Source organism: Lethenteron reissneri, chromosome 12, assembly GCF_015708825.2.
Source record: "Lethenteron reissneri isolate LAM-NWPU_2019-01 chromosome 12, ASM1570882v1, whole genome shotgun sequence".
In the NCBI taxonomy this organism is placed as follows: Eukaryota; Metazoa; Chordata; class Hyperoartia; order Petromyzontiformes; family Petromyzontidae; genus Lethenteron; species Lethenteron reissneri.
This window is the reverse complement of record NC_083790.1, coordinates 12,973,125-12,994,077: the sequence shown is the minus strand read 5'-3', so window position 1 is coordinate 12,994,077 and position 20,953 is coordinate 12,973,125. Positions and strand designations below refer to the sequence as shown.

At 51.5% G+C, this 20,953-nt stretch overlaps 1 protein-coding gene across 6 annotated transcripts in view; it reads left to right on the top strand.

The window, feature by feature from the left end:
- LOC133341919 (ras GTPase-activating protein nGAP-like) overlaps positions 1–20,953 on the top strand; it is a 625,061-nt gene that overhangs the window by 242,581 nt on the left and 361,527 nt on the right. For 3 of the 6 annotated variants that reach the window (XM_061550755.1, XM_061550756.1, XM_061550754.1), the window contains exon 1: positions 20,033–20,339. The exons of the other annotated variants lie outside the window; for them this stretch is intronic. The gene's annotated coding sequence lies outside the window, so the exon portion shown is untranslated. Of the gene's footprint in view, positions 1–20,032; positions 20,340–20,953 lie in introns of those variants that run through there. 6 annotated transcript variants of the gene reach the window in all.

Sequence of the window (20,953 nt, the reverse complement as noted above, 5' to 3'; positions counted from 1 at the left end):
AGGTGTCTTGTCATGGTTGATTTTTAGAGGTATCTTATGGTTGATTTGGATGAGGTGTCTTGTTATGGTTGATGTGGATGAGGTAGGTGTCTTGTGACGACTGATTTGGCCATGTTGTGTGAAAAGCAGTGGTGCGGAGAAGAGACTGCGCCAGTTTAACACCGCGCCGTCTCTGGCTGCGTAGTCAAAGCGGTGGGCGAGTGTTGAGAAGCAGCTTTGGCTTGTAGCAACACGGCGCTGCTGCTGCTGCTGCTGCTGCTGAAGGGCTCTGATGCCAGTGCGTCTCAGAGCCCTGGACCTCTTTGACCGACGCATTTTTCACTTTTACAACCACGGTATTCCCTCGTCTATTCGCGAGGGATATGTTCCGGATAGGCCCGTGAATAGCAAATTTCGCGGATAATAATATTTAATGAATCTCTTTAAATAAATACGTTACTAAACTTTTTGTCTCATCACTTTATCTCATCACTTTCTATCTCTGTCTCTCTCTCTCGATGCTGTCGTGTAGAGTTCCAGATGCACCTCCGATTAGCACGGTTGGCTACGTACGGTGCAAAAGAAGTTCAACATACACGGATATGTGCGATTCACAGATAGCCAAAATTGCGGATAGGAAGTTCGTGAATAACGAGTGAGTACTGTCGACACAACCGCGTGCACTGCGGTGTACAAACATCTCTGGGCCTTCTCCATCATTTACACATTTGCATTTTTTACGTGACGGGCGGGTCCATTAACGGGTGGTAACTATTGTAAATAGTTCACGTGTGGTCCGGGTAGGAATATCTCTGACAGGCGTGGGAATTTGATGCAAGCGCTATCGCTGCAGAGCTTGACCGAATCCATCATGAAGCCAAATGACTTGACAATGGCTGCCTCGCTGCCGGTGACAGGCCATCCCATAGCTCCGCTTGCCGCCGCTGATATCTCGAGGGCCGGCGCCTCTCGGAGTGAGCGAATCGAATTCTCCTGAGACCCATCTGAGCTCATTCACCCTGCTCCGCTTCGCCATTCCACTCAGACTGCACATCTCTCTCTGTGTGTGCGTGGGGAGCGGTAGTGCAGCAGTTAGCGCGCTGCGCTACGAACCTGCCGACCCGAGTTCGATTCCCGCTCATGGCCAACACCGGTGACGATTATCTGAACCGGTCTTGGGCCTCCTCTAGGTCGACTGAACCTCAAATGAATACCTGGTGCGGTGTGTAGAACATTGCTACGAGAGAGACAAAGGCGGCCGGGCGTGATGCTGGCCACCCACCCCCTCGTGTGCCGTGCCGGCCTTCGTAGGTGCTACTCGCGAGCAGCACTTGCCCCACAAGTCTCTTTCGGCTATACGGGGGATCTTTGTTTTTCTATGGGCTCATGATGGTATACTCACATCCATACACCTGCTCATGCTGCTGAGTCATTGTTTTTCCTCACATTTCTTGGGGGGGGGGGGGGGGGACACACTGTCACAGTGGTGTGGCGGTCAGCGCACCGGACTTGCAGTCCAAAGGAGGTCACCGGTTTTATCTCCCGGCAGGGAATTTGAAACAATGCCGCACGTTTCATGAAATCCCCCCGCCCTCTGTCCACTCAATAAATGAGTACACTGCAGATCGCAGGTCGGCAGGTCGCGTGCGGTGGGGTGAAGTGTGGGTCCTGACGCCGCTTCCAGAGTAATCCGGCTGGCGTGGAAGAGGGGGCCACAGTACGCCGTGGGAGGGCCTCCCTTTGGCTACCGTGACCCCCCCTTGTTGAATTTACCCCCCCCTTGCCTGACCCGTCATGGTTCTGAAAATGAGTTTAGAAAGGTCTTTTATATCATTCTAGGTCAGCACATGGATTTACACGTTATCCTAGTTATTTTATGTTGCCAGATTCATACGTGATTATTCACCAATGACTCTCACGTATGATATAATTTGAACACATTGACAAATCATCTCGCGTACCCCCACATTGAGAATCACGTGATCCCTCTCGTTCTCTTCCACCAGCAGTGGGGCGAGGGACCAATTTCAGGAGCTGCACCTTTTTCTTTTCTCCCGATATTGTCAAGGGGTTTGCGTGCTTCATGTAGAATGTGATAGGCAGAGAGAGTGGTATATGTGTGTGTGTGTGGTGTGATGTGATGTGTGCAAATTCTGGGATTGCTTCATCAAAATGCAACATTGCTGCAAGCGAGCGTAACAGCAATCGATATTCGGGGTGCCCCCCCCGCACGTCCTGTCTCCTGGGATGGGTTTTTCCTGACGTGATTTTCATCCAAATACCCAGCTGCAACACGTCTTCTGGGACTTAGGTGTCCTTACAAAGACAAAGATCCCCCGTGTCGCCTTAACAGGACTGTTGGGGAAAACGCTGTCATAGCGAGTAGCGCCTATGAAGGCCGGAACGGCACACGAGCGGGTGGGTGGCCAGCACCACGCCCGGCCGTCTTTGTCTCCCCAGTGGCGATGTTTACACACCACACTAGGTACGCATTTGATGCCGAGTCGACCTAGGGGAGGCCCAGGACCGGTTCAGATAATCGTCACTTGGTGTTAGCCGTGAGCGGGAATCGAACTCGGGTCTCCGGGTGCGTTAACCGCCACGCTCCCCTTCTTCGCACACACACGCACGTTTATCTCTCCCTGTGAACACTGTAAACCTCTCTTCTGTCTCCAATTTCTGCCTTACTTGACGTCTCTATTACCGGTCATCCGCAAGTCGCCTACAGCTCGTTGTGCCGGAGTTTTGCCCTCATGCCAACACGTAGCCCCACAGCTGCGGGTGACTGCCAGGCAAGCACGGTGGTCACCCATCCAAGCGCCGTCCACGCCTCAACCCTGCTGAGCGTCTGAGACTTGGCAAGATGGGGCGCATTCCCGGCGATTTTGGTGACCCTCAACGCACGCGGGAGCCGCTGCGTGGCGTCTTGGTGCAACGTCTTTTGTTTTTGTTGCGTCCCCGGATCGCTGACAACGGTGGCAAGATGTTAACTACCTCGTCTGGGATACAGGATGTCGTCGGTTCGATTTCGACCCTGATGCCTGTATATTTGGAATTTTCATGTTCTCCCCATGGTCGCGTGTATTTTTCTCCAGGTCCTCCGGTTTTTCCCTCCAAATTTAGAAACGTGCGTTTAGCGTATTTGGCTCTGATAAATTTCCACGTGATAAGCCACTTTGTTGAGCTATCATTTGTGGCCAGGTCTCTTCTATAAAAATAGCTGTATTGGTCTGTGGTCCTTGCCCGGTAAAGGAAAAATTGTTTCGTTTTAGTTTATTTTGTAATGTCCGAGTGGAGGAAATTTTTGACCTTGAGCCATGCCTCCACACCCTCAAGGTCTCCTGGCCACTGTGAGTCGTGTGTGGGGAGCGGTAGTGCAGCGATTAGCGCACTGCGCTACGAACCTGCTGACCCGAGTTCAATTTCCGCTCATGGCCAACACCGGTGACGATTATCTGAACCGGTCCTGGGCCTCCCCTAGGTCGATTCAGCCTAAAATGAGTACCTGGTGCGGTGTGTAAACACCCCCACTGGAGAGACAAAGGCGGTCGAGCATCATCTTGGCCACCCACCTCCTCGTGTGCCGTGTCGGCCTTCAAAGGTGCTGGCTAATAGCACTTGCCCCAACATTCTGTTAAAACTACACAGGGGATCTTTGTCTTTGGTCTCTGGGCTCACATATCACAAACACCTCCGCTTCCAATGGGCCGGCGAAGCATGTGTGGCGCTCTGCCTAGCTGCTGCCCCGACACGTCGCTCCACGCGTTGGCACGGCGCGGGCTTGTGCGTGCGTGTGTGCGTGCGCGTGTACATGCGTGCGTGTGTGTGCGTGCGCGTGTGTGTACATGCGTGCGTGCTCGCGCGACGCGACGCTAACAAACGGCGTGCTCGAATTGCATCACTCCGTACCTGCGGGGCGGGCTCCATGACGCAGCGGCATGGCCACAGATTCTCATCGCGTCACTCGGAGAGAGGGCAATCGTGCGTCGGCGTGCACAGAGCTGGCCCACTTCCTTACGACCGCTGCGTTGGAGCGTGCTTCTCCCGAGACACCCCGGCGCCGGCTCTCTTCTGCGTGGCACGGCCGTGCCGTGCCGTGGCTTGGGCACGGCAGCTTGCGGCGGTTTGGAGTGACGAGCACCGGGCGGGCTGCGCGACGCCGTTTGGTCGAGCGTGCAGTCTGAGCCCGCGGAACCCCACGGAACCCCGCGTGTGGTACGTCACCTGTCACCGCATGCTGCCGAAAGCACAGTAGATCACCCTCCAGTGCTTTGTGTCGTGGTCACGATCAGCCCGTGAGTCGAGCGGCTACATGGATGTGAGAATGCAGACGTTGGCTGCTGGAAGAACGGATTTGGAGCCTGGCCTCCTCAGTCCGGTGAGAGACCTCGTGCGGCAAGTTTAAACGATTGGTGACACGGCCCAGCGGCAGCGCGTTTGCCCGCTTATCACAGGAGGGTTCACGGTTCGAGCCCGGTGGCCGCCCTGGAAAACAACGGCGGGTGTACAAATCGTAAATCCCCTTCACAGTTGGCACTAAAGATCCCGTGACACGATAAGAAAACTAAGCCGTTTGGAAATCTCGTAAACCAGTGCACTCCTTGTGTGAGAGCAAGTCCCGCAGAAGCGGCTTTTCACAGGGATTCCGCTAAATCCTTCCAGTGAATATTTATCCTTTAAACTTTCCTACAAGCTCCACTATGACATTGTCCACATGTCAAATGACTGACATTTATTCATATAGCTATGTTTGTCATTCAAATCAAGTCCAAAACCGACTTGAACGTGAGGTCTGTGAAGGCATTCATGAGTAATCTACCACTCTGCAAACTCTGGAGAGCAATCTGTTATTCGTTTACGGTTATCCAGAACACATAGTGGTGGTTAACCCTGAAGGAGCCGCGTGCGTATACAACCGCCCCGCGGGCTTCCTCTGCGTGCGTAAATGCCGGCGTGTTTCATGGCGGAGCGTTCACAGTGGAGGATTGCGTGTGTGTGCAGGGGGAACACTGTGCACACGTCCAAACACGTGTGCTCATGCCACTTGTGCTCATGCCAAGCGTGTGTACACGTCCTAACACGCGTGCTCAAGCGACGCGTGTGTTGACATGTGCGCACACTCACCGCTTGTTCGAGCACACAGGTCGGTGTTGCTTTTGTGGAGGAGCCATTGCTTGTGATGAATATCAAGCAGCGGATGTAATTTATCTGAATTAGGAGTCTTTTGTAGATCTGTGGATGCGAAATATAAAGAGCGATTGCTGGATGCGCGCCAGCAGTTGGAGCTGCTTGCCCCGTGAATGAGAAGGAACAATCAAAACAATTTTAGCGTACGGTTGATCTCGGCAATAATTGATGATGTTTTGATGAATATAATTACTGTTGGTTTTTCTTCTAATGAAGGCTTTTACCTGCAGAGAGAGAGTACAACATAATGAAACATAATCTCATCAGCAGACCTCTAATAGAAAGTAATTACATTTTCCACAAAATTATACCGTCATTAGTGATTGATTTTTGTCTTTTTTAACGAAACTGCCATCGTGTTTCTTCCTAGCACGGTAGTCAATCTGTGGCCACACCATCACCATCGTTGTGGTGACACCATCGTCGTGACGTCACTAACGTTGTGGTCACACCATCGTTGCGCTTTTCAAATGGTGTCGGCGTGTACTTTTTCGTGCAAAAGAAAATTTTGAACATTCTGTAAGTATGCACCTAACTGTGCGTGGATTGCCATTGAACAAGGAGCCACGTGGAACAGAGAGGGCCCTTGCCTATAGACATCAGGCTGTTCGCCAGCTATGGCTACACGAACAAGACTCCGCTCATGAGATACTTGTCGATAAAACTCGTCCAAAGTCTGCCGGTATCGAACTGATTCTGCTGACAAAAATTGCACTCCCAGAAGGCCGTGTGGCTGATGAGATGTGTAAAAAAATGTTTTTATTTATTTACATAGAAAAAACGAATAAGGGAAGGAAGCATATTGTTAATACATTTAATGGTATTTTCATCAATTCATTTACTCTCCTGATGGCCATTTGTGTATAGATATACACTTCACTTGCACATATTTACCACTGATTGAACTGTGACCTTATTAAGACAATGGTCCCAAGTCATTTGTTGGTGAATGCTCTGGAGGGAATCCGTGAGGTGGTCGCCCGTTCCAAGTCGTGAAACCTCCCTCCCTCTCCTCCCTCCCTCCCTCGCTCTCCTCCCTCCCTCCCTCTCTCCCTCCCTCCCTCTCTCTCTCCCTGCATTTCTTCCGTCCCCGGAACATTTCCCCGTGCGAAAGAACAACACAAGTAATGGAATAGCGAGGGAGTCTGCAGGCACGTTATTGAATATAGTGGCACGTGATGTACACGGGGGTTCAGGAGCTTTGGGGACATTCCGGGTTCTGTCCGGGCGAGCAGCCACGGGGATATTTTAAGCAGAAATTTGTCGCCTGAATTCTGGTCGCTCTTTTTTTTTATCTCAACAGTTTTTTTTTGCTTCGATAAAACCCTCGGTAAATTATAAAATAACGGATGTAGGCGTTCGGGGACATCAAAAAGTCTACTTCGCGTATCACAGCACTGAGCTAAAACATCATCAGATAAGAAATGGCACGAGAAGAGTCGTAAAAAAATATCAATTACAGCTAGAGCTCTCTTTATTAGAGGGTCACCCTTCAAAGAATCAAATTACCAAGTCACTGATAATGGTCCTGTAGAAGAACTATGAATTTGAATTATTCTCTGGCTTAACGCAAGGCTCCTTCCTTGGCTGTTGGTGAGGTTTTGCTCGGGCAAGGTAGCCTCGGAAGGCTTGGTTTGTTGTTCTCTTGCCAAAGAGCCACAGCGATTTCATCCTGAGAACAGAATGATGAATTAAGAATGCGCCGGCTGGTTAACACCTTCCTTTGAATGGCTGCAGTTTATATTTTTCAGGAAGCACACATCAGCAAAGGAGCGATCAATGTGGATTTCGAGCTTCCATCGAATCGACAGTGCCTATTGGCTCGTACAACAGATTTATGTGTTTTAAGTCAAGTTGATTTTGTTTGACCAGGTGTAAAGGAGGACCACACGTCAGTTCCATGAGAGGCACTTTATTGCCCGAGTTTTTAAGACCTGCACTGCACTCTTTTTCTCACAGCGTCACTCTTTGGTTATCCCCGCAAGAGCGCCGTGCTCACGTTACACACGAGTTCAATTCACGCTCACGGCCAACACCAGTGAAGAACATCTGAACCGGTCCTGGGCCTCCTCTAGGTCGACTCAGTCTCAAAAGAGTACCTTGTGCGGTGTGTAAAACATCGCCACTCTCTCTCGACCCATCCAGAATCTCCTCGAGCCTCCGCCCAAGTTCCTTCTTTCACCAATCCTCTCTTCGCAGCACTTGTCCACCACTGCCTCTTTACCCCATCCCGCCTTTCCCACTCTTTTCCCTTTTGAACTCCCTGGAGAATCCCCCGCAGCCTCGCTCATCTCCACGCTTGTCCAAGTGGCCAATCGGGGCTCTCGGCCTTGCGTCGCCGCCAGCCCGGGGCCCCCCTGATTCGCCTCGTGACGTCTTCAGTGTCGGTAACTAGTCCCCCCCCTGGCCCATCGGACGGTTTTATTCATTTATAGTTCGTGGGTAGCCGCCTGTCACCCAGGCGAGAACTCAAGAGGCGAGGATAGTCTCCGACCTGCCCCTCATTTGTAGTCACCTGGGTCGATCGACGTTGCTTGTGCCTGTTTTAACTGTGCTCGTAATTCACCCTCTGAACCCGACTGTCGTGAAAGTGCAGTCAGAAGCTGTCATTTGGGAAATGATGGACATTCTGCGGTGCCCCGGCTTGAAATACAATGCTTAGTGAATTCAGTAGGTTTTTTTTTCTCACGCGTGAAGTAAAAAAATAACTTCCCCCCCCCCCCTTCCTTCCCTTGTTGATTTGTGTGGCTTGACCATTTTATATGACGCAGTTGTTTTGTGCTACGGTTTCGATTTGATACATGGTTGCACTTTATTTTATTTGTTTTGCTTTTGGAATTTTGGTGACCCAGGTTACCTGGTTAAACTAAAAACGAATCAGTTTTTCTTTTCCCCAGGCAAGGCCCCACTGAGCTCTGGGACTCATTTCCATGAGCGAGCTGGGCACAGATGATAGCTCGACAAAGTTGCTTATCATCATCACGTGCGAATTTATCGCAGCAGCCAAATGCTCTGAATGTATCTCGATTCTAAACGTGGAGGGGGAAACCGGAGAAATCCACGCGACCACGGGGAGAGAGACACGCAATCTCCAACTATACACCAGGCTCCAGGGTCGAGATTGAACCTACGAGCTCCAACACAGCAGGTGAGCGAGTTAGCATCTCGCCACCGTGATATCCCTAAATAGCTTCAGACAATACGCCTCCACATCTGCCCCTCCACGTCGACAAAAACAATAATAAATACACATCCCACCAGTCACAAAGGCTTCTGGGAGTGTTTTAGCTGCATTGGTGAAACACTCGCAAAGTGTGGACCGGTTTCAACATTCAGCGTCTCATCAGCAGAGGCAGCGTTGCTTGAACAGCGCTGGGGAATGGCGAGTGATATTTACAGGAAAGGACTCTGTTAAACGTGGGTTCTCGCTCAATGAAAAACCACATCATACACAGCACAACCATTATAATTCACATCTTTGTTGAGAATGTAAATAACTAAATAAATAAGCAGACATTACTAATATTTATATGATCTCATCTATCACCATTTTTCTGTAATAACTTATCTCTGCTGTTCTCTCCTATCCGCCTTTTCCTGGCTTCCCGAATCACAGCTGGGGAACGCCGTTCTCTTAATGTTTGCGTGTCGATCATGAGTTTTTAATAACCTATGGCTGTGTCCGCTTCTGTTTTGTTGTTGAAAAACATGAATAAAATATGAGAGAAGAACACACAAAGCTCCCCATCCATTTCCCCATAATATAAACCTGATTCCGAGCTCGCTCCGGGCCTTTCAGTCACAAAAGCGCAGCGGCTGGCATGGCGCGTGGCGCTGTGGTACGATTTTGAACACCAGTGAGCTGAGTTTGACTCCCGGCCACAGTTGACATCAACGGTGAGAGACATCTGACCCAGTTCTGGCCGTCTCCCCTTCAACCTTCACTGACCAGCGTGGTGAAGTATGGTCGAACAAACCTCTGTGACCAACTTGATATGGGGAGGCCTTTATCCAGCAGTGGATTGGCAAAACGAATATTAATTTAAAGCGTTGAAGCGCATCGCTGGGCATGTAACGATTTAAACCAACTGCATAAAAGCCTGATGATATAACGCAGATTCAGATATACTACGGGTCACAGTCATGGCCCCCGAAAAACACGAATAAGGTACGAGGATGGATGGAAAAATAATGTAAATGAATGATTTGTTGATGGTGGGGATCAGCGCTTCACAGCCGGTGGTTGTGGCATGATGGCAAAGTCCCAGCAGTGTTGAGTGACCGCTCTAGCGCCCACCTCCCGCCCTTCCCTCTCCTTTGGTCGCGCAGTGCGGCAGCCGTCGGCCCCCACCACCGGCCCTCTCAATTCCCTCGGTCGCCCATGCGCAGTTGGGCAATGCAAACGCCGAGACAAAGACGCACGGAGACACAAACACGTACAAAAAGACACTGAGACACACAAAGACAAAGATCCCCCCAATAGCCTTAGCAGACTGTTGGGGCAAGTGCTGTTAGTGAGCACCTATGACGGCTGACACGGCACACGAGGGGGTGGTTGGCCAGCACCACGCCCGGCCGCCTTTGTCTCCCCAGTGGCGATGTTTACACACCACACCAGCTACTCATTTGAGGCTGAGTCAACCTAGGGGATGCCCGTGACCGGTTCAGATAATCGTCGCTGGTGTTTGACCGTGAGCCGGATTCGAACTCTTGTCGCCAGGTTCGTAGCGCAATGCGCTAACCGCTACGCCACCGCTCCCATTCATGTCTAACTTTAAAGTTTATAAATATATGAATCTGAAATTAGCACAAATTGAAATTAAATGACCATGAATAATGGTCGTTTAATTAAAGGGCCTCAGACCATTATCGCCAGCTTTTAGGAACTAAGAAAATCCATAAACAATTACAGTCTTAAGCGGTGCGCCCACTCGAACTAAAAACAATCTCCGTTCTTTAACGAACTCTTCAGCAGTTTGTATCATCGTCACTGTCAGCATCAGACATAGTCCTTCCACTGCTAGATGAAGGCCTTCCCAAGCCACCTCCAACGCTCGCAATCCTGCAATGTAATCACCCAGCACCTGCACACTAAAACCAAAAATATTTTTTTATTTTACCAAGTAAGGCTCTGAGCGATGTAGCTCTTATTCAGAAGTAACCTGGTCACAAATGATAGCTCAACGAAGTGGCTTATTATGTGGAAATTTATAGCAACCAAATACTCCAAACGCATGTTTATAAATGTGGAGGGAAAAACCGGATCACCCGGAGAAAAATCCACGCGACCAGGGTTGGGGTCAAACCCACGACCTCCTGTATGCCTGGGGAGGTAGTTAACATCTCGCCACCGCCCAGACAAACTTATTTAATCGCTCCATCTCCACGGTGGCTGTTCTCCGTTAAATGTTTCATTCCATGGCTCCCACTGAGGTATAAAATAAATGAAGCAACTGTTATGAATGAGTTTTCATTGTGCCGTCGCGTGTCTGAGCCAAGCACACGATGCCAACATTCACATCACGTTGTGATGAGAGCCCCACTCTAATCTAACATCTCCCTACACTCCACTCATCAACCAAACCACCCTCTCACTCACCCACCCAGCCAACCTCACATCTCCCCACTCTCCACTCACCAACCTACCCACACACCCTCACACACCCACCCACCCTCTCACCCACCCACCCTCACATCTTCCCAACGTTCCGTTCACCCAGCCACCCTGACCTCCCAACACTGCCGCGTGATCCCTGTAAAGCGGCAGTTCCTCTGTTTACTCTCATCCTGACGATGTGTAATTATAATCTATGCAGCGCTCCGCATTGCGCATTTGTCATCCCGGAGCCCTGCTGCTGCTGCTCACAATGTGCATTATTGCAGCCTCGGAATGAGCTCATGCCCACCGTGGAGCCGTGCGGCACTGCTATGTATAATGATACATTCTAATTAGGTGCGCTAAGTGCATCTACTCTGGTGATCTGTTGAAGGTGTAAATGGCCCAATTTTGTCTAGCCAGATGCCAAATACTGCGGACGTGCGGTCATAATGGGCTGCACAAAATCCCGCACGCGTCCGCACTTCCCACACCGATTGGGGGTTGTGTCGCAGCGGGCCCCGGCGAGCCTCGCCCGTACGGTGAACGCGATCGCGCTGGTGGCGATGATGGTGGTGGCGTGTGCGCATGCTGCCTCCTGTCGCAAAGGGGCCGCCGCCGCCGCCACCGTCTCAGCCGAGACTCCGCGCCCCCCCCCCCTGCCCCCCCCCTCTGCCCTCCTCCTCGCTAACCTGCCGTGAACCGTTCCAATTGTGGTGTCGTGTTTGTATCCTGGTAATGAAGACAATCATTGGGAGCATGGGTAATGGATGAAGTTAACATTGGTATTGCAGTAAAGTTAGCAAGACAGAGTACCGTGATTTATTACGCCACCTTCGCCGTTGCGCTTTTGCAGTGCAACGGGCTCACCGAATGCTCCTGCCATGCGGTGTTCATTGTTCAGCTCGGTGCCCTTTTAGCTCTGGAATGGTGCTCCGGCCAGAATTAAATTTTTTGTGAGATTCATCATTTACCAACTCTGCTGGTTCCATCCTCTATTCCGGTGCTCCCTGGATTAAACCGTTGGAACAGTCACGGGACTCAGGGGTGGTGCTTAAGGCCTGTAAACAAAGCCGCGTTTTGGCTGTGAGACCCCAACTAACGCGCGGAGTTGCTGACGGTTCGACAGAGCATTGCTCCAATTCTGTTCTCATGTTTTTGTTTTCAATGTGGGCTGGAGTTACCGTGCCCTCGGAACACCCGGCATCTCCAATACTGCTCCAACGTTGACCCGGACAGTCCTGGAATAGGTGTATCTGCTTGGATGGTGGAAATGTATTTGTCCTGATTTCTGGTCGCGGGTATTGTGTGCAACTCTATGGCAAGTTACTCCATCGTCTTGATGGACCTCGGCTGGCCGAGATAGACCTAGGCCGCCACGTGGTCGGCACCCGGCGTCTCCGGGGCCGCATGCGGCTCTCTGAGGACTGTTTCGTGACGTCATCAAGGACCACCGTCTCGTGGCCACCGCGTTGCATTGCGGCTCTTGAAGTATCGAGTTTGTTACCGAGTTCGGAGGAAGTAAAATAACGTCTCCTCTTGTTAGTTTTGGTTTGCCGACCCCCTGACCCAGGCTGAGATTGACCAGGGCCGACTTTTATATAGGGGACTAGGTGGCAACCTTCGCAGTTTTAAGCTGTTCCTCTTTATCTGCTCACTCCACTCATCTAGCTGCCCTCTTGGCCATTGTTAGGCTCCCAAGTGCGAGCCCGCCGACGGTGTCCTGGTCACACAGCCGAGTTGGAGAGATGCCGGCAGTGATCAATGTATATTATACTGTCTAACCAAAGTAGATTTTTAATCCAGTGGTAATTCGTTGATCAACACCGGAGGGACGATGGGCTGAGTGGATTTCCAACTGTGATTTACCTTCTGGTGGTGAGGTGAAGCACTCTGCTGCAGGGCCACCCTCCCCCGTTACTTGGAGCGATTTGCACACAGAGAGATGAAGCGCACAAGAGGCTGCCGGGGCATGGGTGTGCACCTGGTTGAGAGGGTGTAGAGTACTGTGTAGGGTACGGTTTAGGGTACGGTTTAGGGTACTGGTTAGGGTTTGGATTAGGGTATGGTTTAGGGTTAGGGTACGGTGTAGCATACTGTTTACGGTACGGTTTAGGTCACAGTGTACGGTACAGGTTTGGATACAGGCTAGGGTATGGTGTAGGGTGGTGTAGGGTAGCGTAGGGTGGAGGGTACAGTTTAGGGTATGGGTTCGGGTATAGTGTAGTGTACAGTTTAAGGTACTGGTTAGGTGTAAGGTTTGGTGAATGTTATTGACGAATGTGTTGAGTGGTTTGAGGTTTTTGGTTCAGGGTATGGATGGCTTCACCAGGTGGTGGCTTGTAAACGTTGTTAATGTTGCGGCTAGTTTCTCACCATTGGGTAACACCTGTCTTGATTAGCATACATCAGATCGTTCTTTGTAAAATATCTAACAGAATAGAACGTGTATTCTTCATGATTATTTTCAAAACCATTAATTTATTGGAATATTTGGGTGTGCAGCCATCCTTAGATCTGTGCTCTCATGATTAAGTAATCGACAGGGTGGCAGCGGTAATCTCTAAATGATCGACGGCTTGTGCATCAGATCGTATTTATTCACGATGTAAAATCAGCAGACTACTTGCTGGATCTCCTCACTGTTTTGAAGAACAAATGTGACTTAAGATCCTCGCTCATTTACCAGCTTCACATTCCCTATTGCCATACAAATACTGGAGGAAGGGCCTTTGCTGTTAATGCCCCCAGGGTCTGGAATGCTATCGCCAATAAACTGCAACTTGGATCACTACCTGTGAGATCTGCACTCAAAACTGCACTAGAGGAGTTGTACACCCCGAGCTGCCACTGCTATTCAGTGGCCTGAAATCAAATGTATCACTCCGTATGACCGCTGCAAAGTATGATCTTGAGTTTTGATTATAGTGTGCTGATCTTTAAAGGTGCATTGTAACAGTTTGATACTCCTACTGATTCTCCTGCTGTTATGGAGTGACTCATGCTGCCAGCTATGGCTGCAAAGTTTGGTTGTACATGTTATGGATATCGTTTATTGTTAAATTTGAATCACAGTTCCTATGATCACTGGTACATTGCTTTTATAGCTTTATTTTGGTGATTGCGAAAACGTTTGGTTTAGCCATGTTTGTTTGTTGTAGTACAGAGTTAGCCTGCTAACTTTAATATACATTTTATTATGGTTGTTATTGTTTGACTTTCATCCCACTGGGATTTTTGCGATGAAGAGTCTCGAGCTATCAGAATGTTGCGTGGTGTAAGAGCGGATCTGGCAGGTCGGGTGTTGAATCTGCAACAGCTGCAGGATCTGGCACCAGCAAGGAAGCAATGGTGGTGCGGTGGCCATGACGACCTCTTGACCCCGAGTGGAATAAACGTCTCAAGCAGCCGCCGCAGGGCAGTGAGCGTGGAATGCCAATGCAGCGAGATTGATTGTTCGGTACCACTAATCGGTACACTTCTCCCAGCAATGAGTGGTGGGCTGTTGAGGTGCAGGTGTGGAGGTGCAGTGGTTAGTACACTGCGATTTTCATCCAGTGATCTGAGTTCGATTCCCATCAACATCAGTGGTGATTAACTGCACCCAGTCATGGGCCTCTCTTAGGTCGACTCAGCTTTAAATGTGTACCTAGTGCGGTGTGTAATCATCAGCATTGGGGAGGCAAAGGTGGCTGGGCATTGTGCTGGCCACCCACCACCTTGTGTGCCGTGCCGGCCTTCATCGGTACTCGCTAACAGCACTTGCCCAGACGGTCCATTAAAGGCTATAGGGGTATCTTCGTCTTTGCGCGAGGTGTGTTTGCATGTGTGTGTGAGTGCCTCTGCTTTGATACTTGACAACTACGCGGCCCGCATGCCTGCCCTGTTGTAAACGTTTCGCGAAAAGCCACAGTTCTAACTCACAGCACGCTTTCTTGCATTTTCTCATTCGGCCTGGTGTGGGTTTTTATATCAGAATGGAACATTTTTCGACAACTGAAAAAGAAAAAATATATTAGACTTCCAAGTGGCAAGAGTTTATTGAAATGTTAATTTCATAGCAAGATTTATTTTTTAAGTTTAATAATTCCAAACAAGGAAGTTACATGTCGTGAACAAACCGTTTGAAACGTGCCCATCTTTTGATACATGTTTATTATAATCTTTTTCAGAAAAATTTAATTAAATACTTCGGGGGAAAACAAACATTGATGAAAACGCCCTCCGTGTGTGTACAGACGGAACCAAATGTCGCCCATAAGCATTTCCACATGAGACAGAAACAATTCACGTGAAAATAAATCTTGATCGTGAATGTCGACGGATCGTGCAATACTTGCTGGACCTGGTGTGGCAGCACGTGGAGTAACACCGTCTGGCAGCGTTGCGGTCACACGACACCAGCCGAGTGCGGTGCGGAGGCACAGAATGTCTGCGGCAGTTACTGAACACCGATTCGGGAAGGCGCTCATCGCTCGAAACAAACAAAACTCGCTGTCTCTGCAACAAAGGCAATTCTCGATCATTGTGTTGCCGACTCGGAAGAGAAAAAAAATTGAACATCATGCCACCGACTCCGGCCCATTCATTGGTGGCACTTGGCAAATTGCTTTGGGCGTCGTGTCCACAACTCGCGACTTTATGAATGCAAATTGTACGACCGGCGCATCCTTCACGCGCTTCAGGGGCACTTGCACAGCGTGCGCCGCCACGTCCGCGCGGCGCGACGCTCGGCTCCCGTTAGCTCAAGCGCATTGTGCGCATTCATCGACGGTTTGCTCTCGTGACGCGTACATGGAGGACTCTTGTGCCGGCGAGAAAAGTGGCCCATTGAGCTTGACATTCCATGAATTGGCCTCGCATGGCTGCCTCGGCCCTGTGTGAATCGGCGGCACAAAGGAGGCACAGCGGGGGTTGGGGGGGGCAGCCTTTCATGCGTGCCCGGGAGAAGGGGAGGGGGGAGAAATCCGATCGCAGATTCCCTCACGAGTTTCTCCTCAGTCGCAGATTTGAATTCGGTGTTGCCTTTCGGCAAGTGCCCCGTAGTGTCAAGGTAACAGCCCTCTCCATGCGCGGGGTTCCCAGAGACACGTGGCAGCAGCGAACGTTGACAACTGTGGCGTACTGAAGAGTCCTAATGAGATGTAAACTGACATCCAGTTGTGTCCTTGTTTCACCGCTGCCCGTTGCTGGGGCCGCCACATTTAATCGATACTTTTGAGTCATTGGTGGAAACGACAAAATGGTTACACATTCAGTTATTGTTGAGCTGGTGGTCTGGATAATGCCAACAGCTGTTGTACATGCGACTCTGCACGCCTCTGCGTGGCGGTTCATCTCAAAGTGAGACTGTGGCACTTAGGGCCGCCACCTTCTCGCACTGCAGACCAGCCCGGGGACAGATGTCTCGGTCAGCCTGGGCCTATCGCAGGGGTCGGCAAAACCAAAACAACGAAGAAGGAACATTTTTTTTCGAATTCGGTAAACACCCCCCCCCCTCAATATTTAAAGAGTCAATGCGAGATGGTTTTTAATAAATGACGTGACGAAACCGTGCTTAATGAGCCACAGGTTGCCGATCTCTGGTGTATCAAGAACCTTGCAGTGAATGGTAATGAAGCTCAACACATCAACGGTGACCAGATCTCGGTACAAATCAATCGCTGCCACTCGAACAGACGCCGCGAGTCCCGCCGCCGCCGGCGGCATGTCCGTGTGTGACCGGAAAGGGTGGTGGTAACCCTCCTGCCGCTGGGTGCCCATGACGATGATGATGATGGGGCAGGCAGCACGCGCGTCATGAGGCAGCCCAAGGTGGCTGTCAAAAGAGTTTGTTGGAAATGGAGAATTAAAAAAAAACTACGTTTTTTCTTCTTCAATTCTCAAGCAGGAAGTCGCTGTTTCTTTGGAAAACGCATTAGAGTCCCTGCTATTCATCATTTTGTCACCACAGGCATGGAATTACCCGAATACATTCAGGAAAAGGAACGTGGGTAGGCGCGTGATAAATGCATCACTATTTTGTGTGCATGAGCACATTCGGAGGAGTCCTAAGGCGCAGCCCTGCAATTGCCCGCTAACACCACTGCTCCATGGAAGTGTTTCCACTAGTTGGAGCTCTAGATGGTACTTGGCCTACTCTTCCAACCTGGCTAATAGACGTATTGTAAGAGGTGGCAAGTAGCCCACACTCTAGCTCACCAATCGACTGGTGAATCCATTGTTCCTCTGCTGGGTGGACAGAGTGGGGGTGGGGTCGATTTCAGAACTCCCTTTGTGTCTCAGCTGCACTCGCCTGGAGATCGAACCGGTGACCGCTGGGTGATGTGGAGCTGAGTGTGCGCTCACGCCGTCACATCACGGGCCAGTGTCCCCCCAGGTAGATGCGTGAGGCAAGTGCAATGCCAGCACGTGGCTGTTGACGTGAGATGCCTTGTTTAACGGTTTTGCTGAACCCGACTCCTATGTTTGTCGTGGTCAAATCTTGTCATCAAAATTTCATCTACTTCCTGTTGTCCAATCAAAATGTTGCACATCTACTCAGATCCGGTGACAATGCATGCCTGTATCAATTAATCTATTCATTCGCTACTTTACAGCAATTAACATTTTGTACGGACGCCTTATTATTTATATATTTTTGTGTCGGTCAATAACGCCGCGGTCCCTCAACTCTCGAATCGCCTCGCTCAAGAAGCAGGCGCCACGTGTCTCAGGCGCGCCAATTGTGAATAAAAACGTTATTTGAAAAAAAAAAACTTTTTAAAAGACGGCCTTCATAGGAAACTGTGTCCCGACCTCGTTAAGCGTGTGGGGACTAAATAATAATCGTGACGCAACAATTGCGGTGCAGGATTGCGGTGCTCCGTTCATTCGCCGGGGTTCTCTCTCTGTGCTCGCAGTTCAGCAGCGTGCCACGTGACCACCACGTGACTCGCTGAACAAAGGGCGCGCGTTGTCGTCACGCGCGGCTCTCTCTGTGATCTCGGTGCCCACACGTGGGCGGTGGGCATCCGGCTGGCATCCGGACGGTCGCCGTGAGTCACAGACACAACCACAAAGAGACCCCGTGTAGCCTGAACAGACTGTAGGGGCAAGTGCTGTTAGCGAGCAGCATCTATGAAAGCCGGCACGGCACACGAGGGAGTGGCTGGCCAGCACCACGCCCGGCCGCCTTTGCCTTCCCAGTGGCGATGTTGTTACACATCGTACCAGGTACTCATTTGAGGCTGAGTCGACCTAGGGGAGGCCCATGACCGGTTCAGATAATCTTCACTGGTGTTGGCCGTGAGTGGGAATCGAACTCGGGTCGCCGGGTTCATAGCGCAGCGTAGCGCTACCCGCTACACTACCGCTCCCCACACAGACACAACAACAACCGCCATTCGCCACTAAGTGGCGGTGACGTCACCACGACGCTTGTGCCAGGCCAAGTGCACCTTGAGGCCACGTGAAGTGTCGAACGCCCGCTGGCAGGTCACGGAGCAGACCCAGGTGCCACGGGTCGACTGACCGAGATGAAAGAGATGACTGGCTGATGCACCACCTGTGCCCCCTACTGTACCAACTTGCTGTGCTTTAGCCACCCGGCGCTCCGCTCGTTGTTGTGAGCGTCGCTCCTCCGCCCTCCGTTGTTGTTGGAGAGCAATTTCCTCCAACTGCCCAGTAGCGTCCTTCACGAGCCTCCTCCACTGAGGCCGATCATGACACCGCTGGTACCAGTCATCGGCAAGTCCACTCAGCTCCACGTCCTCCTGTACCACATCACTCCATCTCTTCTCTAGCCCGTGCCGCGCCCGTTTAGCCCCCTCGATCCGGCCGAACAAAAGCTGTTTAGGCATACGGTGGCTGGGCATGCGGGCTACATGACCCAGCCAATACAGCCTTGCCTGCCGGAGGAGCTCACCGATGGGACTTTGCCCAGATCTTTCAAGGATTTGTGAGCTCCTCACACAATCCAGCCTGGTTAAACCCAGGATGGATCGTAGGCAGGCCAGCCTAAATGTTTCCAACCGGCGAAGATGCTCCATTAGGGGGGTCCACGTTTCGCAAGCGTAGAGAAGGGAGGGAATGACTGTGGCCGAGAAGACCTGAAGCTTCGTGCGGAGCGACAGACCAGGTAGCTTCCACACAGCGTTACGCAACCGATGAAAAGATATTGCCGCTCGACTGATTCGGAGTGAGACCTCTGTTGTTAAACTGGAGCCGGTCATAAGCACACTGCCCAGGTATAGGAAAATCTCCAATCTCTCCACTACTGTCCCATCACCGATTGGGAGTTGATACCCAGGCAGGTGCTTAGTTTTGGTGGGGCTGATGGTAAGGCCCCACCTCTTAGTGGCACGCTCCAGTCTCAGCAGCAGCGTCTCCAACTCCTCTTCTGAATGAGCAGCTATTACCAAATCATCGGCATACACAACATGGTTGACCAATAGGAAGCCATCCCTTGATCGCACCCAGGCGTCGATCAGCGTCCCATTATATCTGCACCAAATGGAAATTCCCCCAGTACAGCTATTGAAGGCTTCACGAACTACGCGGTCAAAATAGATGTTAAATAATGTGGGAGCCAGAGGACATCCCTGTCGCACCCAAAGGTGTACAGGGAAAGGCTCTGACTCCCGGCCACGTAGTTTTTACGCACGGACAGACACACACACACACGCACAGACACACAGACGCGCACAGACACACAAACGCACAGACACACGCACAGACACACACACAGACGCGCACAGACACACGCACAGACACACGCACAGACACACACAGACACACACAAAGACACACGCGCACAGACGCAGATATACACACAGACACATCCTTGTGGCTCGGCGTGACACAGCACGATCTGTCGCTGTTGTGAGAGCGGTGGTGGTGGTGGGGGGAGACACGATGTGGGACTCTGTGGGGGTTGTTGGGGTAAGGAGGAGGGGGAGCTTTTGGGATTTGGCTCAAACGGGATGGATGGGGGAAGGGATACGGAGGATTTCTAGGAGCTGGTGGGGGGGGGGGTCAGCTGATGTAAAGTTGCAAGCGCTTTTCGATTGGCTGGCGAGTGTCGGCCGGGACATTCCTCGCTGCCTCATCCGCCCTCCCCCCCGCGGTGGCTGCGAGCCCCCCTCCCCCTGGCCCCGCGCGTGGACCCCCCACAACCCCTCCCCACACAACCCCCCCACCCACAACCCCACCCCCCCCACACAACCCCCCCCCACACACAACTCCCCCCCACACACAACTCCCCCACACAACCCCCCCCCACCCGCCACAACCTCCACTTTCAAAGTTCGCGATCCACTTCGCAAACGGCGCAGCTCCAACTCGCAAAGCTCCCCAGCCACCACCTCCACTACCACAACCACCACCACAACCACCACCTCTACTACCACCACCACTACCACAACCACCACCTCTACTACCACAACCACCACCTCTACTACCACCACCACCGCCACAACCACCACCACTACCACCACCACCGCCACAACCATCACCACCGCAGAGGATTTTGCCAGGGGTCTCTCTGCTGTTCGTTTCTTCATTCGCCGCTCATCCATTCACCACCACCGCGTCAAAGGTAAGCACGGGAGGCTCCCTCCCTCCCTCCCGCTCTCTCTCAAGGGGTCTTCTACACGTTGTCGCCTCGTGGCGAATGGGAGTTTGCTTTGTTGGGCGGGAGTTGGTCTGTGAACTCCGCGTCTGTCTCTGTGTGTCTATCTCCGTGTGTCTGTATCTGTGAACTCCGCGTCTGTCTCCGTGTCTCTCTCCGTGTCTGTCTCCGTGTGTCTGTCTCCGTGTGTCTCGGCGTGTGTCTCCGCCTCTCCGCTGCCGCGGTCTCGTGATGTCGTCTCGCTGCGCGGAGCCGCGATCCGCGCGGCCCTCGCCCCGCGGCATCGAACGACGACGAAGCGACCTGAAGCTCCGGCGATGAACATTGCCGACACGCGTCGCTTGTGTTGTGGTTGAGAACAACAACAACAACAATCGCTGCGACAGTTGTCCGATTGTGGCGTTGAATCAACCGCCAAGCCACTGAGCCAGTGAGCAACACGATGGCGCCTGTGGTGGTGTGTCTGTGGTGGTGGTGTCTGTGGTGGTGGTGTCTGTGGTGGTGGTGTCTGTGGTGGTGGTGTCTGTGGTGGTGGTGTCTGTGGTGGTGGTGTCTGTGGTGGTGTGTCTGTGGTGGTGGTG